This window comes from Chaetodon trifascialis, chromosome 16, assembly GCF_039877785.1.
Source record: "Chaetodon trifascialis isolate fChaTrf1 chromosome 16, fChaTrf1.hap1, whole genome shotgun sequence".
Lineage (NCBI taxonomy): Eukaryota > Metazoa > Chordata > Actinopteri > Chaetodontiformes > Chaetodontidae > Chaetodon > Chaetodon trifascialis.
The window spans coordinates 25,517,057-25,537,577 of NC_092071.1; the positions used below are offsets into that span (position 1 = coordinate 25,517,057).

Below are 20,521 nucleotides of genomic sequence, written 5' to 3' on the forward strand. Positions count from 1 at the left end.
GGCTCAACTGAAATTATACTTTGCTTAGCTGTAAGGCTTCATATGAGGTAAAGTTTTCCATCTGCCTGAGCAATGGTCCTTTTGGGCTCTGTACAGACATCCATGAGTCAAAATGTATGGACAGTAAGCACCAAATACACATGCGAACACATCCATGTATCTAGACACCCAGGCTAATATAGACATAGCTCATTTTGTAGAGTGTCCAGCCTTTAAGCCTTAAACAGTCATCTAGTCAAATTAAAGTTTCACATCAGGATCCAGAATTCCACAATTCAGAGTTAAGTCTGGCAAGTACTTTCACTGGTTGCCAACTGCTTCAATATATGACTTAATAGTGGAGAACCACAGAACCCAAGATGTTGTTTTCTGGTCTTTATTAAGGTGTGTATATATAAGAATGTTTTGTTACAAAGTTTTCAATTCACTGATAACCACTTGGAGTTGTATTCAGGACTAATGATTTGAAGAGACTGTGGAGTTTTTGAAAATTGTGTGGCACTGTAAAGCCTTGTTTTTATGAGTCAGTCTAGTGCTTGGCAGCATACACCGAATACTGGTGTATATTTTTGTTATGATATGAATTTTTAATATACCACTGTAGAATGATGAAGAGAAGGCTTTTCTCATTTAACTCGGCTTTATTATCAGCTCTGAACAGACAGCTCGCAGTGACCAACATACAACATGAGCAGGGGTTTTCACATCATCCTGCTCATGTAAAAAAATACTGTAAAACGTTACTGTCGTAAAACTGCTGTGGCAGTTAACGTTACTTCTGCATTATGAAACCATATATGACATCTCCCCCCTTTACATAACATAACAGCATTCAATAAATTTTTAAATTTTCTACTTCCGGTGCCGTACGACCAGCAGCCCTTTACAGCAGCTCACTAGACTCTTAAGAGTTTTTCTTATCTTTTCTGTTTTTCTTGTGCGTCTTTTTTTATTCTTTTAGTGCTACATATTTGTAAATATCTGGCACATCAGAGACGCTAAACATGGTAACTCTGGCTCTACTTCGTGACCGCTTTTACAACCTCTGCAACCCTTTCTCCGCGTCCATGAGAGACGTGAGCTCCCATTGTTTATAGTAGGGATCAGCTGCTGGTCCTGTGTAACACAGCTGTGCGGCCGGAGGAGCAACCTGATGTCCCCTGCGAGTTAAGGAGGAGGATGCAGGGGTGCCGTGCAGGGATCAAATGTTGCGACAGGAGGAGAGCTTACAGACCGACTCTCCTGTCCGTCATCATGGGGAACGTAAGATCTCTCCCCAACAAGATGGATGAGCTGGCAGCGCTGACCCGACATGAACAGGATTACTGGCGGTGCAGTTTGCTGCTGTTTATGGAAATGTGGTTGGGAACGCAGCACACAGACGCGATGGTAGCGCTGGATGGATTTTCCCTCATATGGCTGGACCGGACAGAGAGAAGCGGTAAGAGGAAAGGAGGAGGGCTAGCAGTGTTTGTGAAAGATAGATGGTGTAACTCCAGGCACATCACTGTCAAAGAGCAGCACTGCTGCCTGGACATTGAACTGTTGGCTGTTAGTCTGAGGCCATATTATCTGCTGCGGGAGTTCTCACACGCCATAGTGGTGGCTGTGTATATTCCTCTCTCCACTAATGCTGATGCAGCCTGTGATGTCATCAACACCGTGATCAGCAGGCTGCAGACCCAGAAACCACAGGCCCTCTTACTGATCTCTAGGGATTTCAATCATGCCTCTCTGTCTTCCACTCTGCCCAAATACATCCAGTATGTCACATGTGCCACCAGAGACAATAAAACACTGGACTTATTCTATGCCAACGTCAAGGAGGCATACAAATCATCACCCCTCCCTCCTCTGGGAAGAGCTGACCACAACCTGGTTCATCTCCTGCCTGTCTACAAGCCCCTTGTTAACAGGCAACCAGCTGTGTCCTGCAGAGTGAAGAGGTGGTCTGATGAGGCTGAAGAGGCTCTGAAGGACTGCTTTGAGACAACCGTGTGGGATATATTCAGTGACTCTCATGAGGAGGACATCGACAGTTTGACAGACAGCATCACGTACATACACTTTTGTGTGGAGAACACTGTACCCACCAGGACTGTACGGTGTCACTCAAACAACAAACTCAGGTTCTTTTAAAGGAGAAGAAGAGGGCCTTCAAGTCAGGAAACAAAGAAGAGCTGAAAACTGTTCAGAGGGAGCTCAGAAGGAAAATCAAGGAGGGGAAGGATAGATACAGGAGGAGAATGGAGGAACAGTTGCAGGAGAACAACACCAGGGGAGTCTGGAGAGGCTTGAAAACCATTTCAGGCCACAAGAAGACAAACTCCCAGGCAGCCGGGGATTCAAAGTGGGCAGATGAGCTGAACAGCTACTTCTGCAGGTCTGAGGATGCATCTGCCCCTCCCCCAGCTGTACCAGCACTGCAGCAGCCGTCCTTTGATCTGCCAGCACTCTGCCCAAGTATCCCCCCCACACACACACACACACAGTATTCAGCTCACTGCCACCAATGCCACCCCCCACTGTTCCTCCCAGCCCCCCATCCACTTCACAAGACACTCAGCCCCCCATGCTCCAACTTGTCTCTCACACCTCTCCAGGTGAGAAAACAGCTCAGGAGGCCAAAGACCAGGAAGGCTGCAGGACCAGACGGCCTCAGTCCCAGACTCCTCAGATCCTGCTCTGATCAGCTGAGCGGGATAATTGGTCATCTGTTCAACGTGAGTCTGCGGCTGGGAAGGGTGCCACAACTCTGGAAGACGTCCTGCGTGGTACCTGTGCCAAAAATCCCACATCCCAAGGACCCCAGCTGCTACAGGCCGGTGGCACTAACATCACACCTCATGAAGGCCTTGGAGCGGCTGGTCCTTGCCCACCTGCGCCCCCTGGTGAGCTCGTCCATGAACCCACTGCAGTTCGCATACCAGCCTGGCATCGGAGTGGACGATCCCCTCATCTTCCTCCTCCATCGAGCCCTGTCTCACCTGGAGTTGCTGGGGAGCTCTGTTCAGATCCTTTTCCTGGACCTCAGCAGTGCTTTCAATGCCATCAGGCCAGTCATCCTGAGAAACAAGCTGGAGCTTTCAGGAGTGGACCAACACCTCACATGCTGGATGGTGGACTATCTCTCCAACCGCCCACAGTATGTGAGGACACGGGACTGTGTGTCAGGGACTGTCCTCTGCAGTGTGGGGGCCCCCCAGGGAACGGTGCTGGCACTATCCTCTTCACCCTCTATACAGCTGACTTTTCCCACGTGTCACCCACCTGCAGAAGTTCTCTGATGACTCTGCCATTGTTGGCCTCATCACAGATGGGGACGATAGGTCATACAGCGGACTCATTCAGGATTTTGTGGACTGGTGTCAGCAGAACCACCTGCTGATTAATGCAAATAAAACCAAGGAGCTGGTTGTGGACTTCCGTCGGTGCCCACACTCTCCCGCATCACCAGTGAATATCCAGGAAAGGGACATTGAGATGGTAACATCTTAGAAGTACCTGGGTGTTCATCTGAACAACAAACTGGAATGGACTCATAACACCACTGCACTTTACAAAAAAGGACAGAGCAGACTCTATCTGCTCAGGAGGCTGAGGTCTTTTGGGGTGCATGGGGCACTCCTGAAGACCTTCTATGACTCTGCCTTGTTCTATGGTGTAGTCTGCTGGGGGAGCAGCATCACAGCAGCTGACAGGAAGAGGCTGGACAAACTCATCAAGAAGGCCAGCTCTGTCCTGGGATGCCCTTTGGAATAGGTGGAGAAGGTGTGGGAGAGGAGGATGACAGCCAAGCTGTCCTCCATGTCAGACAATGACTCCCACCCACTCCAACATACACTCACTGCACTGAGGAGCTCCATCAGTGATAGGATGCTACATCCAAAGTGTGTGAAGGAGCGGTATCGCAGGTCATTCCTTCCTGCAGCCGTCAGACTGTACAACAGAAACTGCTCCAAGTAGGCGGTACAATAATATGTATTACAATCTGTGCTATAACTGAATTGAACAGGTGAAACAATCTGTGCAATAACTGAACTGACCATGTGAAACAATCTGTGCAATAACCAGGGCAATAATCTGTGCAATATTTCAGTACATTTTTCTTAAGATGATGTTGTTTTCTGTCTATCACACTCTTTTGTGTATACTTGCTGTGTTAACTTGCATTTGCACTTGTTGTCTTTTAATTTTCTATTCACTTTATTGATGCTGCTGTGAAATTTGGAATTTCTCCTCGAGGGAGAAATAAAAGGAATAAAAGGAATATTGAAACCATGGCAACCAATATGTCAGCCAGGAAAGTATGTCAAATAGGCCATCTTTCCAAACATAAAATGTTTTCTTAGCACCTTGGTAATGTTACTTCTCTAGTATACACATTCATCCTGTAAACATTTCTCCTGTAACTGTAAACAAACTCAAAGTGCAATTAGCTGAAATCACGTCTTTTCAAAACTCAAAATGCAATTTCTCTGACTTGTAACTTATCAAATATTGTAACATTTGTGTCACTCTTAAATTCAACCAAGGCATTACAATATTAGTGTCACAATCTTTACAGACAATTTGAGCAATACATTCAGCATACATCTTTTTTTCTTTCTTTCCTGCTTTTTCTTTTGAGTCTTTCTTCCCAATTTCCCCCCAAAGGCTCTATGAAAAATATTTCAGTGTCTGTCTACAGGTCTAGCTGGTGACTGGTTTGCACACCGTCCAGCTCTGGTGCAAAATTGTCCTGGTGTCTGTGCAAGGGTGCGTGTGAGGCTCGTGACCCCACCTGGGGTAGAAGACACGGTCTCTTGGGTGACAACACTTGCAGATTGAGAAGTCTGTCCCGCACTCTAAACTGATGGAGGGGTGTCTTGAGCAGGTTGTGAAGACAGATCTGCCTGGAGATGGCGGCGGTTCCGCCGCAGCACTGCACCTCGTGGTTTGTTGATGAGGTGCGACCTTGGAGTTACACTCTCCTTTGAAACGACTGCTGGTGTCACCCAGGCCTTTTGCTGATCCAATTTGGTGATGACTGCATCTCCTGGTCAAAGTGGTGGAAGAGGTCTTGCTCCATGGCAGCAGTTGTAATAGAAAGCCTGTTTCACCTTCTCACCAGCATCATTTTGTTAAACAGTCTTTCTGTATGGCTATTTGGGTCAAAGATTCTTCTCCAATATAGGGAGCGTTGCTCTGATTTTTCTCCCCATTAAAAGTTCTGCTGGACTTACTCCCATGGTGGTGCAGGGAGTTGATCTATTGCACATGAGGACTATTCGTGGATCTTCTTGTCGGAGGATTCTCTTTAGAGTCTGTACTGCTCTCTCCACATGACCATTCCCCTGAGGATGGTGAGGACTTGACGTGATGTGTCTGAAGTCTGGCTGTCTTGCCAGCTCCTGAAATTCTGCGCTGGAGAATTGAGGGCCATTGTCACTTATGACCTCATTCGGGATCCCAGACCTCGCAAAGGTTGCTGTAAGTCTTTGAATAACCAGAGTGCTGGTAGTGGATGGTAGGTGCAGCACCTCCAGGAAACGGGAGTAATAGTCTGATATGAAAAGGTAGTTGGTTTGTACCTCATGAGCCACATTAAAAGACGCTGACATCTCAAAGGGACATTGTCGAGACTCTGGTTGTTGATTAGCTGCACTAATGGTTTGTGATCCGTCTCCAGCCTGAACTCGTCCAAGCCACATATATACTTGTCAAACTTTTCACAGGCCCACACGCCAGCCAGACACTCCTTCTCTAACTGGGCACAGCGTATTTCAGCTTCAGATAGACGCCTGGAGGAGGCGAGAACTGGTGCCTTTGTAAGCATCCTTTTGATGTCCTCAAAAGCTGACTGCTGTGAATGGCCCCAGGTCTAGATGTTCTTGCTCTTTAGAAGCTCGTACAATGGTTGGCCCACTGCTGCAAGGGCTGGGACAAACCTTCCAAGGTAATTCACCATACCAAGGACTCTTAAGTTGCTGCACATTTTCAGGCAGCGGCAACTGGTAAATGGCCCTTGTTGGGGTCAGGTCTGACCCCTGATGGGTCAATAAGATGTTGTCAGCTGCATCTGGATGCAGTGGAATTTGCCAGAATCCACTGGCAGCATCCATGGTGGAAAACACTGTTGCACCACTCAGTTTGGCTGTTATCTCATTGGGGGTCAGCAAGATGTAGTGTTCCCTTTTAACTGGCTTGTTCAGTTTTGTCAGATCAACAAAGATCCTGGCTTTGGCTGTGTTTTTTTTAGAACTGGAACCATGGGTGCATACCATTCAGTAGGTTGTCACCCATCCTTTTCAGTTCCTCTTTTACTTTCTGTAACATGGGAAAAGGCACACCATTAAATGCAGCTTGCAGGAGAGCTCTTTGTCCAGTATTCCGACAACGATAAGGGTAACGGATTTTCTCCTCTCTGGTTGCACCAAACTCACAGTGCTCTGATAGATCGTGCAGGGCTTGGATAAAACACTCAGCTCTTTCCCCTGGCCGCTGGACTCGCTGGTGAAAACATGCCTGTTTGTGAATAATATTCCTCCGCGAAAAGAAGTACTCCTCAAACTTCCCCACCACAATGGCAAAGTCATTACGGTGTACATCCTCAGTGAACGTGAATGACTTGGAAATGTTTTCTGCCTCATTGCCCGTTGCATTAATTAGGCAGCTCACCTGGGGGGTATTCCAGAAAGCGGTTATGTGAAAACTCAGAGTAAGTTAACCCTGAGATGAGGGAAACTCTGAGTTTTACATTCCAGAAAGAGAGGTAACTGAAACTCTGAGTCAGTCACCATAGTAACAGACTCTGTGAACATAACCTGCTCGCTGGCAGGTTTACTTTAAGAAACCCTGAGTTTCTATCTGTCTCCTCCCACATGAAGAAAGCTGGTAGACATGGATTGCCCGTTCATTCCCAATCCGATTGATATCGAAGCCCAACTGATTCGAAACGCTTTACGTCGTGAGAGAATCTTCCGACCCAGATTAGATGTCCCATCATTTCCAGAGGAATATCTGTTCGAACGCTACCGCTTTTCATCAAACGGTATAATTTATCTCGATGACATTCTCCGGCCATACATCACCAACCTCACACACCATGGGTGTGCGTTCACATCACAGAAAATTTTTCGCATAGCACTACGTTTTTCTTTTTGCAAACAGTAGTTTTTTGTACAATATTGAGGATGCAGAGCACTTTAGAAAGGCAACAGTGTGTGGAGCTGTGAGGAAAGTGACCTCGCACTGAAACGCCTGTTACCAATGATGGTAGTGACTGGTGACTGATGTAGAAATCATATATTCTTTTATTTTAAATTATGATATACATTCTGCTGCGACCTCAGAGTGGGTTCAGTAGCTTAATTAGTTGTCATTTTGCAGGGCTTCCAAATGTAATAGGATGCATAGATGGGACACAAATTCCTGTTACTGCGCCTGCAGAAAACAAAGGGGACTATGTGAATAGAAAATCCTTTCAGAGCATCAATGTCCAGGTTTATGACCTACCATCTTAAAAATTATGTACATGAAAATGTATACATGACAATACACTGTAACTCATGTCATTCTCTGCACTGTGAAGCTCATATGTGATGCAGCTTACATCATTATTAATGTAGAAGCCAGGTGGCCTGGCTCTGTACATGACTCCTGGATCTACTGGGAGTGTAGTCTGAGCAACAGATTTGCACGTGGTAAGAAAGCTGAAACGTTGTACAGATATTCTTTGTCTCCCTTCTTAATGCGCTAAAATGTGTCCTCTATAATTACAGGAGTGCTTGATGGCTACCTACTGGGGGGTCAAGGCTATCCATGTCAGCCCACCTATGGCCATCTCACTCGGGTTGAGATGGCATACTCAAATCCTGGTTCCAGTGCTTGCGTAATGATGTTGACATCATTGTGGCATGTATTGTTCTCCATAATATTGCAACTATTAGAGGAGAGCAACACCCTGCTGTACAAATGAATGGCCGTGAGGATGACCATCCCATCCACCCTGCAGACATGCAGGATGGAAGGGCTGTAAGGGACCTAAACAGCAGAAACTGCTTTTGATTGAAACAGTCAAATAATGACAAATTCACATGTGGTGTGGTCTTCTTTATTCCCTAAAAGTACAAAAGCAGCAGTTAGGATTTGTAATATAGTTCCACCCATTAACATATTTCACCTGTGAAGTGCATCCACCTCAACTGGCTTTCCAGTAATAGAATTTCAAGGTCTGTTTTTCTAATCTGGCGATCCAGATAGGCCATTTCCTTTTCACTTTTCTCTGTACTCTTCATGAAGTGGACTCTATAGAACTCCTTCACTGGTAACTGGGAAACTTATGGATGACATGTAAATCCTACAGTTCTACATACAGATTTAACATGGTATTGACCAAAAATCTGACTGTGTCAAGCTGTGCTGTGGAAGTTGATGGACCATCCTCCTGGTGATGCCCAGTTGTTCTGTTGAAGGACAAGAATGTGTTAGTTGTTTGTCCATTATCTATGCTCATCACTTCAGTGTACGTGTCAAACTCCAAATTCCACTCCAGAATTTAAAGCAATGTGAATGGGCAGAGCACTGCCAGTAGCTATACATAATATTAAGACACATTTCAGTAGGCCTCTCTGTGGCAGCACAGAGTGTTTCATCATCATCATCATCATCATCATCATCATCATCATCATCATCATCATCCTCCTGTGATGAAGGAAAAGATACTGTTTCAGGATACTTTGGTGGTGGATGTGGCCCACCCGTTTTTCAGGCCTCTGCCTTCTCTCTGTTGGCTGAGCAGAACTCAAATGTTAATATTTTTTAAATTCGTATTTTATTGAGTGTTCGTGGACACATCGTCACATTTTAAATGACTTCAATACGTATAAAATAAAAATGTGTAAACATTGTATCAAGTGTTAATCTACTAAGTGGGGTACTAAGTGAGATGACATGTTAAAACAACATGTTGTTAGGGGTTTAAATTACTACTTGAAGTCACCACTGAATTAATATTTACTTTGTTTAATAGCCTAAGTCAATTAAAAATGATGATGTTTTTATATTTCATTTTTCGCTGCTTCTTTCTCCGCTGTTGAATTGCACCTAAATGAAAATCAGATTTTATTCCTACCTAAATTCATAACTGTATGCTATGATCTTAAGTACGGTTAAATGTTAAGTCAATGGAATGGTACATTCAAACTTACTTACTCTGTCATCTTTGTTAAGTTTTGTAGTGAGTCTGTACCGCTTGAAGCGTTGTTTCCAGTCCCACCACTCTGTTGGCTTATCAAAGGGAAAGTTCGCTGGGGGGGTTAAACTTTGCCATTTAATGTCGCCCGTCTTCTGTCTTTGTCTATTGAAACACTTCTGATACCATGTAGAATGATCGAGGGAAGGCTTTTTTTATTTCAGTCGGCTTATTATCAGGTCTGAACAAACAGCTCGCAGCGACCAACATACAGCATGAGTGGGGTTTTCAAATCATCCTACCTGCTACACACAGAAAAATAAAGGTTCCAACTGGAACTGAAAATGGTTCTTCAGAGTAATTCCATAGAAGAACCATATTTGGATCCAGAAAGAACCTTTTACACTAAGGTTCTTTAAAGAACCATTTATTCTAATGGTTCGATAAAGAACCATTAAGGGTGCCTCAAAGAACCATCACAGAATGGTTCTTTGAGGAACCGTTTCTGGTTCCTCAAAGAACCTTGTCAATAAAAAGTTCTCTGAAGAACTTTTTTGAAAATGGTTCTTGGTGGATCCAATTGGTTCAATAAAGAACCATTTTATAATGGTTCTTCAGCCAAGAATGGTTCTTTGGGTAATAATTGACTCATTACACTTTAAAGGTGACATATTATGAAGCTTTTTCAATAAGTTACATAGTTCTATGATTTCCATAAAACATGTTTCTGAAGCTGTTTGCTGGAAATAGCTTTCAGGAAAAGATTCTTGCCTCCCTCTATTTCCCTCTGTTTCAGTCCCTTTCAGAATGTGCTGTTTCTGGTGTCTGTAGCTTTAAATGCAAATGAGCTGCTGCTGTCCCACCCATGTTACCGTGGTAACGGGGAGAGCGTAGGCTCACGTTGCAGTACACATGCGAAAGTAGCGGACATGGCGGCAGTAAACAGACCGAGTTCGTCATTAGTTGAACCGTACGTGTTAGAACCTGAATCGGATCCTGAAGGAGGGGAGGCTCCTACAGAACCTCAGAGAATTCAGCAGGACGCTTCTGAAAGGTTAGTCTAAAAACGTCTCTCTATTTTTTTCTCTTCAGTATGAGCACTGCCTGTACAGGAGGCAGCGTGAGAGGCCCGCAGTTCAGACGGTCAATGCTCACGCTAGGAAACACTAATCCTAACTTGTAGCATACCAGAATGACAGGGAGAAACTCAGCTAAAAGCCTCTACCAAGCATTTGCACCCAAACGAAACATAATTCATACAGCAATAAATCATATGAGCATGTGACGAAAACACGGAAATAGCTTAAGTCCACTTTAGCGCATCTGCTGATTTCACCAGTCACACAAACCACACAAACCTGGTATCATATGAAAGCAGAGAGTTCGAAGGTCCTGGTTGTTTACATAAAGAGGTTTCTAGTGGTCACTGGGTTGCTGAGACATTGACCAGTCTAACTGCGCTGTTAGTTTCAGCACTCCGTCTCATTTACACGTGCAGGGGCAGAGCACAAAGACGACACTGCTGAGCAGCACTACTGACCATTCAGCTCAGGATGAGGAAAAGTAGCTAGCTAGAGCACACACATTCAAATGTAAAAAAAAAAGGGTGCTGTTATTGGCTGAAAATGCTGGTATGCAACGTTTCTTATTTCTTTAGCTTTATACATGCATGAATTCTTTTTTTATTATTTGATTGTATCAGTACACATGTGGAAATTGTGCAACAATGCTTTCAGAGCCTGAAAACATATACGCTGCCAGGAGGTGCCACAGGTCACAGTATCTTTACCTGCACTTACAGTATGATTGCAGATAACATGCCACTGCAGATACTGACCTTATGTTATGCATAACAGGTTACAAGACGGCTGCAGCGGCTAGATGAAAGGCCTCCAGGCATGATTGACCATCCAGGTTTCAAACCTGTTTGCCTAAATGTGCATACAACACTTACAGGGTTGACTACGGTCCTTTACAGCTATGGGGGTCAGAGCAGTGAGTTTCATCTTAACTAACTTCATTGTTCATACGCCATAATAAACTAAAGTCAGTCATATCTTTTCTTGAAGGTATAGCCAAGTTTTTTCTTAGCAAATACTGTATATTACACATTTATTCACATGAAACATTTTATAGATATACAATAAATATTTATTGACATGAATATTTGTATATGGAAGTACAGTACAAGTGAAGGAGTGATTTGGCGCTATACAAATAAAATTGAATTGAATTGAATTGAATTAAATCCATATTAGAAAAATGTGAATACAGATGTTGACATTATAGAACGTTTTGACTAACATAATGTTAAATTTTCTCAGTTGTTACAGGTATCTAGCCTATATGAGTTTTGTGAGCTGGTGCTCGAGTGCTGAGCTGGTGCTGTGACATTTTGCACTTTGAATTCTGTGGTTAAGTGTGTAGTGTTTGGTTTATTTATTGTGTGACATGTACAATATAAATGTTTGTTTTTTGAGTAAAAAAAAAAATTAAAACGAATGTGGCCTCAGTCTTCACTGGTTTGGCTCTGCATTCTCTCTTCATGAACTTTGGAAAGCTCAGTTTGAAAAGAGGATCCCCTGATGATATGGTGGTTTGTCCTCTAACAGCATTCTCGCTGTAATGCAGTGCAAAAGTATATTTTTATGATAACAGGCCATATTTAGGAGTAAAACATGACAGCACTGTTACAGTGTAAATTCAAGCACTAAAGGCTGCAACAGCTCACTGCTACACTTGATCAACAGCATGTAACTGTAATGATGCACTGGCCTATGTAAAAAGAGAGAAGTGACATCAGCTTTATCTTACGTGTATAGCTATGCCAACACCTGCATGCAGCGTAAAAAAGGATCGCACATAAATAAAATCCAGAGAAAAAATGCTTGGAGTGTGAATTGTGCTGGGATGTAGCAGTCTCAACCATACACTCGCTTTGCCCTGGGCTTTTCTAACATACACCAGTTTAGAAGATATTTCCAAATGCATTATTTTCACAATTCCAAAGCTTAGACCCGGTGAAGCGACCGTGTATGTACCGCTTGACTGACCTGGTCGCTGGGTTTGCATATGAAGACCGTGCTGATTGCTAACTAGAAGCTAGCGGTTAGCGTTAGCTTGTGCTATATGGCAAAACGCTACTTTGTTAATTCGTGTAGAACTGAAAAATGAACACAGCTAAACATTTGTAAATGCTGGCATCTGCCTCGGACATGCACCTAATCATTTACAAGACCAGAAATGTGGTGTGATGTACCAGAAGCTACGGTAGCAGCGAGCTAACGTTTGATGGCTGAAGCCGTAGTCTCGAAGCTAGCGGTTAGCCTTACGTCGTTCTCAATGGCAAAACAAACACGCTACAACATGCAAGAGTTCGCGCTAATCTACAAAAGGAAAACACAGCTAATTATTTGTATACTTACATGTCCTTCCTCTGCAGGTATTCCACGCAAAGTTGGAAGTGAGCCCTCCTTTAGATGAAGTCTCTCGGCTAATCCTGCCTCGTACTGACCGAAGTTGGAAAAACAGTCAGTCTTGAAGTGGTTAGCACACACCAGCAGGTTTTTGCCAACTGCAGTAGGGACGTTGCCTTCAAAAATGAATTCAATCCACGCTGCTCTTCTGTCCTCTGCGGCTGGGAGCCGATGGGGCGATTTGTGCTGGTCTTTACAGCCAACAACAGAACAATGCGTGTAGCGCCTCGACATGATAGCTACTTATACGGTGCTTTCGATAACGAAATGGCGTATCTGTGGTAGCGCTGTATCTGGTGGGTGGAGAGACACCGGGGAGATGGGGAGGGAGTGCTGGCTGGTGGGCGGGAACATGTTCCCATATTGCATGTTAGCGACCGACAATTGCGAATGGCTCGTGTGGAAGGGTGTTTTCAGAAATCCGTATCTCACTCGAAATAGCGCGAACGGTCTTATTTCACACTTTGTATGTGTGTGACAGCACCAGAGACCCAAAATAACACCCCAAAACCCAGAAAAAGTTGTTTTTTCATAATATGGGACCTTTAAACTTTTAAATATAACAAATTTGGAGTGTGAAAAATGAACATGAGAGAACATGAGTTATTACTCATTTTATTTAATTTCTTACAAACATTTTAAAACAGTTTAAAAACATAAACATAAAATCAAATTTTAAACCGTCCATTTTGATGTTGACTTTGGTGCTGTGATTCAGGGGCTTGTCGTCACTGCTGCTGATTATGATAGTGGGTGTTGGGTTCAGTGGCTCCTGAAAGAATACATTTCAGACTTAAAATACTGTCCTCTTCTGGAGCTTTTATTGTTGTGAGGCACCACAATAAAGAAACAATGTCCAATGAAATTCTCTGCACACCCTATTACATGTAATTGAAACACACCGCAGTATGTATAATTTATTTCATATATACAAACATCACACATGTAAAATAATGTATAAATACTGCAGGTCATGTCTTCAACAGGGGGTCCAGGACCCCTAGGGAGTCCTCAGAGGTAATACAGCCAGGCCGTCAAATGTCACTTGAACCTTAGAATCCCTATTCTGAGGGGAACATTAACCGGACATAGCAGATCTACAAGCTCATGATTTGCTGTCAAACAAGTCTATGAAATCTATGAAAAAGTTTAATCTGCCACACAATTTTCTACAATATGTAGTGGGAGGTCCCTGCTTCATCTGAAAAACGTTATTCAGGTTATTCTTTTTTATTGCACCCATGCACCCTCCAAATCAACTCAAAACTAACCTTATTAATCCCAAACAGCTGCAAAGCATTCTCTTTGAAGACTGACGTTAGGAGGAGGATGGCTGTGTTCACCATGAGGCCTGCAAATGACACAAATAACAGTGAATACTATGGTTTTACCAATTATGTAAAGCTGCAATCTTCTGTTTAAAAACCACTGGGCTGTCAATGGTTTGTGTTGTAACTCTCTGTAACTCTTCAAGAAATTGAAAATAGAATTTAGAGTTGCTTGCGGCTAGATTCCACCATTGATATAAAATCATACATAATCTAAAAACGCAATACAAATATGTGCATTGGATTACAATTACACATATTAAATGAATAAAATGAAAATTAAATTTGAATTAATCGCACAAACACAACTGAAACAGTGAGTAGTGAATTTAACCTCTGCATTTAACCTGTCCTTTTTACACACCAGTGTTAGTGAACACACACACGAGGCGCAGGAGCAGTGGGCAGCACACATTACTGCGCCCAGGGAGCAGTGGGAGTCAGGTGCCTCAGGGGCAGTCCTTCACCTGTCAGTCCTGGGATTCGTACAGGTGACCCTCCAGTTACAAGCCTTGGCTGCCGTATGAATTACAATGCTATACATACTGCATTCTCCATACTACTGATATTTAATTATTTGATCACAATGCTAGTCTTTCAAAATGTTAGTCCTGCAGCAGTTACTTTAATATCTCAAATGCAATGATGTTTTTTCATAAATCAAAGCCAACTCTAATTCCATTGGACAAACACAATGAAATAAATCGTTTTTAGACAACTTCATGGCAACATTGCACATCAGACTAAAAATTAGTATTGGAGGGGTGTGTATGTGTGTGTGTGTGCAGTTGTTTGACAGGATAAAGCCCACTTACTTTGTCTTCACACTGCCTTCATTTACTATCAGAACATCACACGGCTTCTTCGGTATTCTGTAAGGAAATACAGAGCTCAACTCAGTACATTTAAAATGCTCATGTGCTTACTGACTGCCTGCCATGAAAGGGTGGTAGTTTTATATACTGACGCTGTTTCAGCGCTCTCAAGTTTTCATTGACATTAAGCGGCGGCGGGTCGCAGATGTGTGCGCGCACGCGTGCACTGTGTCTGTAACCCCCGCCCCTCCCCCTCCTGCGCGTACACACAGAAGCCACCACGCATCATGTAGTTGACCAATCACGTGTAGCTTGAACTGGAAAAAAAAAGAAAAAAAAAATAGAGAAAAAAAAGGCGGCTCCTGCTCCGGCTCCCAAGGAGGAGCGGGTTCCGATCGTTTACTTTCAAGAGCCTAATCCTACAGCTGTCTCGTTCGCGACAGGCACATCACTGATTCCTCTACCTGTTCCACGGTTACAAAAAAATAGCGAAGGAACTTGGTGGGCGTTAAGCTGTAAATGGTTTTCTTACTGCATTTAAAGTTTTGATATATGTATATTTACCCATATTTTAAATTATTCGACATAATTTTGTGTTGAATTTGTTTTGACCAGATGAGTTGTCAAAACATTGTTTGAGGATCGACACAACGTCAATATATTATGTGAGGATCGACATGATGTCAATATGTGAGGATCTTGTTTGCCACTCTCTCTCAATCCTCCTTTAAGCCAATTTCAATATAATTGTTTTAGAAATCTTTCCACCTCGAGTGCTGAATAGCCTAATATAGATTGTTAGATTGTTCCTATAGTGCTTTTATGTAGGCTTTTATGTAGGCTATAATGTACAGTTGCACAACATATACTGTACCCCCCCCCAAAAAAAAACGGACAGTATAGTTTCTATTAAGTCAACTCATTACCCATCATTAAATAATTCAAATAGGAATCAAGAACCTTTTAAAATTCCAAAGAACCATACGAGGATTCTGAAGAACCATTCACCAAATAAAATGGTTCTCTAGTAGGTGATGGTTTTTCGAAGAACCATAGACCATTTTAAAGAACCATTCAAGAACCATTATTTTTCTGTGTGTACCGTAAAATGTCACTGTCGTAAAACTGCTGCAACCGTTAAAGTTACTTCTGCCTTATGAAACCATGTATGACAACCGCCATACTGGTACTGGTGTAATAACACAACATTCTGAATGCTGCGCCACGCAACAGTGTTTCAGAAGGGACACCTTTTGATGTTGCGCTTCTAATCATGCATGGTGTGAGGCATGGTGAGGATAAACTGTAATGCTCTGGTGTTAGGTTACGGTCAATAGACATTGAAAGTTCCGAACTCGAAGCTGCAGAACTAGTAGAACATGATGACACAGAAGAACTTGGGCCAAAAAGAAGAGCTGTGTCTGTTGCTTGGAGGTTTTTTAGTTTCAAAAATGCAAGTGTTGTCGGGCTAAAGTTGTCGCCAGGACTCCCTACAACAGACAAATAAATGGTTGATCAAAATTACAAACGCGTTCAATAGTCACCTAGCCAAAGACATGGTCCTGCTTAACACTGTAGAGCAGGCATGCCCAAACTATTCCACAAAGGGCCATGTGTCTGTAGGTTTTTCCTCAAACCAATCAAGAGGATGCAGTCTGTCCAAACGAATCATAATTCATACAGTAATAAATTATATGCGCATGTAACAAAAAGATGAAAATAGCGTATGCCCAGTTTAGAGCGTCTGATCATTTTACCACTTCACGCAAACCACACAAGCCTGTTATCATATGAAAGCAGAGAGTCTGCTGATCACGAATATGTCTGCCTCCTCACAGTGTGAACAGCTCGAAAAAAAGCTGCTAAGGTCTCCTCCTACGACTCTGCGTTTGAGATCAATCACAAAGGTCCTGGTTAAGGAGGAGGGGATTTCTAGAGTGGAGGGAGCACTCTTCATGCGATATCCTATCTCTGGGGTTACTTCCGTCTGGATCGTCATTGGTGTTTCTATGGTGAATTTGGCTGCCTCTTGCTTCTCTTGACTCTGATTGGTTGATAGAGGTGTCGATCATCAAAATTGACCAATGGGTTGCTGGGATATTGACCGGTCTAACTGCGCAGTTAGTTTGATACTCCGGCTCATTTACACATGAATGGGCAGAGCACTCACACAGGATACTGCTGACCAGCGGGAGGTGTTATTTTACTGTTTCATTTGCATTTCGTCATTTTAGGAGAGATAAGAACAATAGCAAGCAGAAAAAAGGCTGAAAAGTGTCTTCAGCAGAATAGGTTCTCTGTATGCTTGGACAAGGTAATGGTACTCTGCCCAGATGCGCCCACATGAGCGCCTGGACATACCTGTGTTAGAACAATTGCTCAGGATCTTTTTTTTTTTGAATTTTTTTTTTTTTTTAACTTTTGCACAGTTACTCATCACATATTACTTTACTAATTCCTAGATGAATTTGGCTACTATCCCATGATTTAAAGGTGGTTTTCACCCACTCACTTTTTTTCCTTTTTAGATTTATTTGAATACTGTGTAACGTACATGGGCTTGAACTTGAAGCAAAAGTATAATTTTTGCAAGTTTCACAACTTTTTGTATTTCAGAATCAGAATCAGCGTTCCTTTATTGATCCCCGAGGGGAAATTGTTTTTTGTAGCAGTGCTCCATACAAAATAGAATTATAGATTAGAATAAAATTAGAAAGAAAGAACGAGAAGGAATATATATATATATATATATATATATATATAAAGGCAATATAAAAAGAAACAGAATATTAATACTAAGGATATATGTAAATAAGAAATATACAAATATACAGAAATATACAACACAATAAAATGTACAGCAATGAAACAAGTATTTTTACTATATACTGGGCAATTGGATGTGCAAAATTGAGATGGAAAATATATATTAGAATTACACTGAACGCTGTTAAAGAAGTCTGAACTTTTCAGTCCCAGGGGAAGGGGATTGTTTAATTAGTGTAGTTGCCAGTTGGTTTATAAAAGATCTTTGTGAAATTTGCACAATAAAAGTTCCATATTTTGACTGCAGTTGTTTTGCATTCTGATTCCTCACTTCATTAGAATCATGAGTGGCTCTTCTTTGTAAACAGTACTAAATGTCAGAATTCTAAACAAGGTTAGAAGTGTTCCGAGTCTGCTAGAGACCTCTGTACAAACACCAATGTGTTTCAACCACTCCGTTTTACCCTAATGGTCAGACAAACCTGTGCCAGGAGAGAGAAGTGTATAATTTCTAATGAAAACCTATATGTAGCATATTTCACTTTTCGGTGCTTTGCCCCTACTTTTGGGTATGTGGAGTGTGTACCAACCCACAATGTGAATCAAGACAACCCAGTCTTTTTTTTTGGGGGGGGGGGGGGGGGGGGGCTCTGTCAGAAAACATGGGAATGACCTGCGTAGCGCTCCTTCCTGCACTGGGGATGTAAAAGTCTTGTGCTGAAGGAGCTGCTCAGGGTCCTCACAGTGTGGTGCAGGGGGTGGGAGGAGTTGTCCACGATGGATGTCAGCTTGGCTGACATCCTTTTGTCCGCCACCTCATCGATGGAGTCCAGTGGGTAGCCCAGGACAGAGCTTGCTCCCTTAACCAGTTTGTTCAGTCTCTTCCTGTCTCTGTCCGTGCTGCCCCCTCCCCAGCACACTGTGGCATAAAACACTGCAGAGGCCACTACAGTGTCATAGAAAGTCCGGAGTGGAGCCCTGCACACAACAAAGGACCTCAGTCTGCTCACTAGGTTTAGGCGACTCTGGCCCATCCTGTACAGGGTGTTAGTATTGTCTGTCCAGTCAGGTTTATTGTTGAGGTGAACACCCAGGTACTTAAATGAGTCCACCATGTCAATGACTGAGCCCTGGATGTTCGCCAGTGTGTGAGGGGAAGTTTTCCCTCGGAAATCAATAACCATCTCCCTGATCTAGGATCAGGTGGTTCTGCTGACACCAGTCCACGAAGTCCGTGGTGACCCCCCTGTACTCCTGCTCATTCTCCTCTGACACGCAGCCAACAATTGCACTGTCATCAGAGAATTTCTGCAGATGACAGAGGGTGGAGTTGTACAGATGGAGCGGCCTCGAAATTCCCCCAATTTCATGCTGGGGCCCTGGCGGGTCCGTGACCGGTCCCTGCTCTGCAGTAGGCGGGTTCGTTACTGTAATGAGATCCCCCGCGATGACGTCATCGGCGCGGGGCCAACTCGTAACGCCCCTAAGCTCCATTTGCGGAAACTACCTGCACTTGCTCGATGAGTCCACCAGGAGGAGCAGTCATTATTACTGTGTCAGCTTTGCTGAGTCGTTCATTAGATCTGCACATAGCCTCCACTGCTGTAAGAAAAACTACTTGTCTAGTAGAGCACCCTGTGCAGTTTTTTAAATATAATTATGCTTAATCATCCACATTATTGTAGTGCTCGTTCACAAACTTCTTGGTTCTGCCCATCCTGCCTTTTCCTCCACATCTCTCTCCACCTTTGGAGAGGCTCCCAGCGCATCTCCGCGTGCCGAGTGATTTGTGCCCAGAAAATTAATCGTGAATAACAGAAGTTGTGCGTCGCGTTTTTCTAGCATTCTGAACTGCTAAACAGTTAAATGTTAAATACTCTGCCTGATTCGCGGAGCCACTCTGCTTTTCAGTTGGTGGGTTTCCTGTTTGTAGCGCATTTTAGATTTGCGGGTCGCTATTTGATGCGGCGACCAGCAATACGCAGAGTCCTGTATGTGTGTGTACTGTATATTACTGGACAGAAATCATTTACAGTGCGCTGAAGAGGGAGGGACGGGAGGATGAAATGCCAATTTCAGCCTGTGATCTGTTAATGTCTGACTGAACAGCCTCACGGAAGTGATATTTTACAGTTCTACATATTTTAATCTAACGAAATTCGTTAAAACAAGTCACTTGGTGCTTTCAAAGTCATGTCATTGAGCTGAAAGGTTCCAGATTTCGTTCGCCTTCACAGGCGGCTGCGGAGCGCAGCAGACGGCTCGCACTGCCCACTGCGATGTTTAACATCATAGGCTTAATATACTGTAGTTAATTATCACTGATCTTTTTCATCACTCTGTCTGTGTGACTGTCTGTGTCCTCCTCTCTGTGTCTCTGTCTCTTTTTTCAGACTGTTCACGCGATGAATATAAACAGTAACTATTAAAAAAAGTTATAGTCGCGGGTAAACATAGTGCTCAGAAGCACACCAAGAATGCATTTTTTACGTCAGGCGTTGTGCTCGCGTGTTTGATATTAATGTTGTGCCGCTGCACCTCAAATAAATGTTTTTTTGGGAAACGGAAATGTTCAACATGACTTCATCATGTTAGACCAGGCAGACGGGTTCTTACTACAACATCAACTCTCCCTCCGCAGCCAGCGAGCCTCATCCCCCGCACGACACCTACAATCATGAATAATCCTAATGGGCCAATCAGACCCATGAAAAAAAACAATGTTGTGGGGCATAAAGGGCCAATGGGCCGATGTAGATGGGCCAATCTACTTGTTTTTATTGGCCAATCAGTTAACACACACACATGAAAACGGCCAATAAACAGTGAAATCAGTATCATGAGTATTTCTCAGATGATGATTTCTGTATCTATCTAATCCGTGGCATGCAATATTGCACCCCGATTTTGGATAAAGTATAAATCCAATTGTTTCATTGTTTCAGCTGTCGTGGCCAAATC

The 20,521-nt window shown here is 43.2% G+C and overlaps 1 protein-coding gene across 4 annotated transcripts in view; it reads left to right on the forward strand.

The window, feature by feature from the left end:
• riox2 (ribosomal oxygenase 2) overlaps positions 1 to 20,521 on the forward strand; it is a 96,324-nt gene that overhangs the window by 28,188 nt on the left and 47,615 nt on the right. The gene's annotated exons all lie outside the window — the stretch shown is intronic.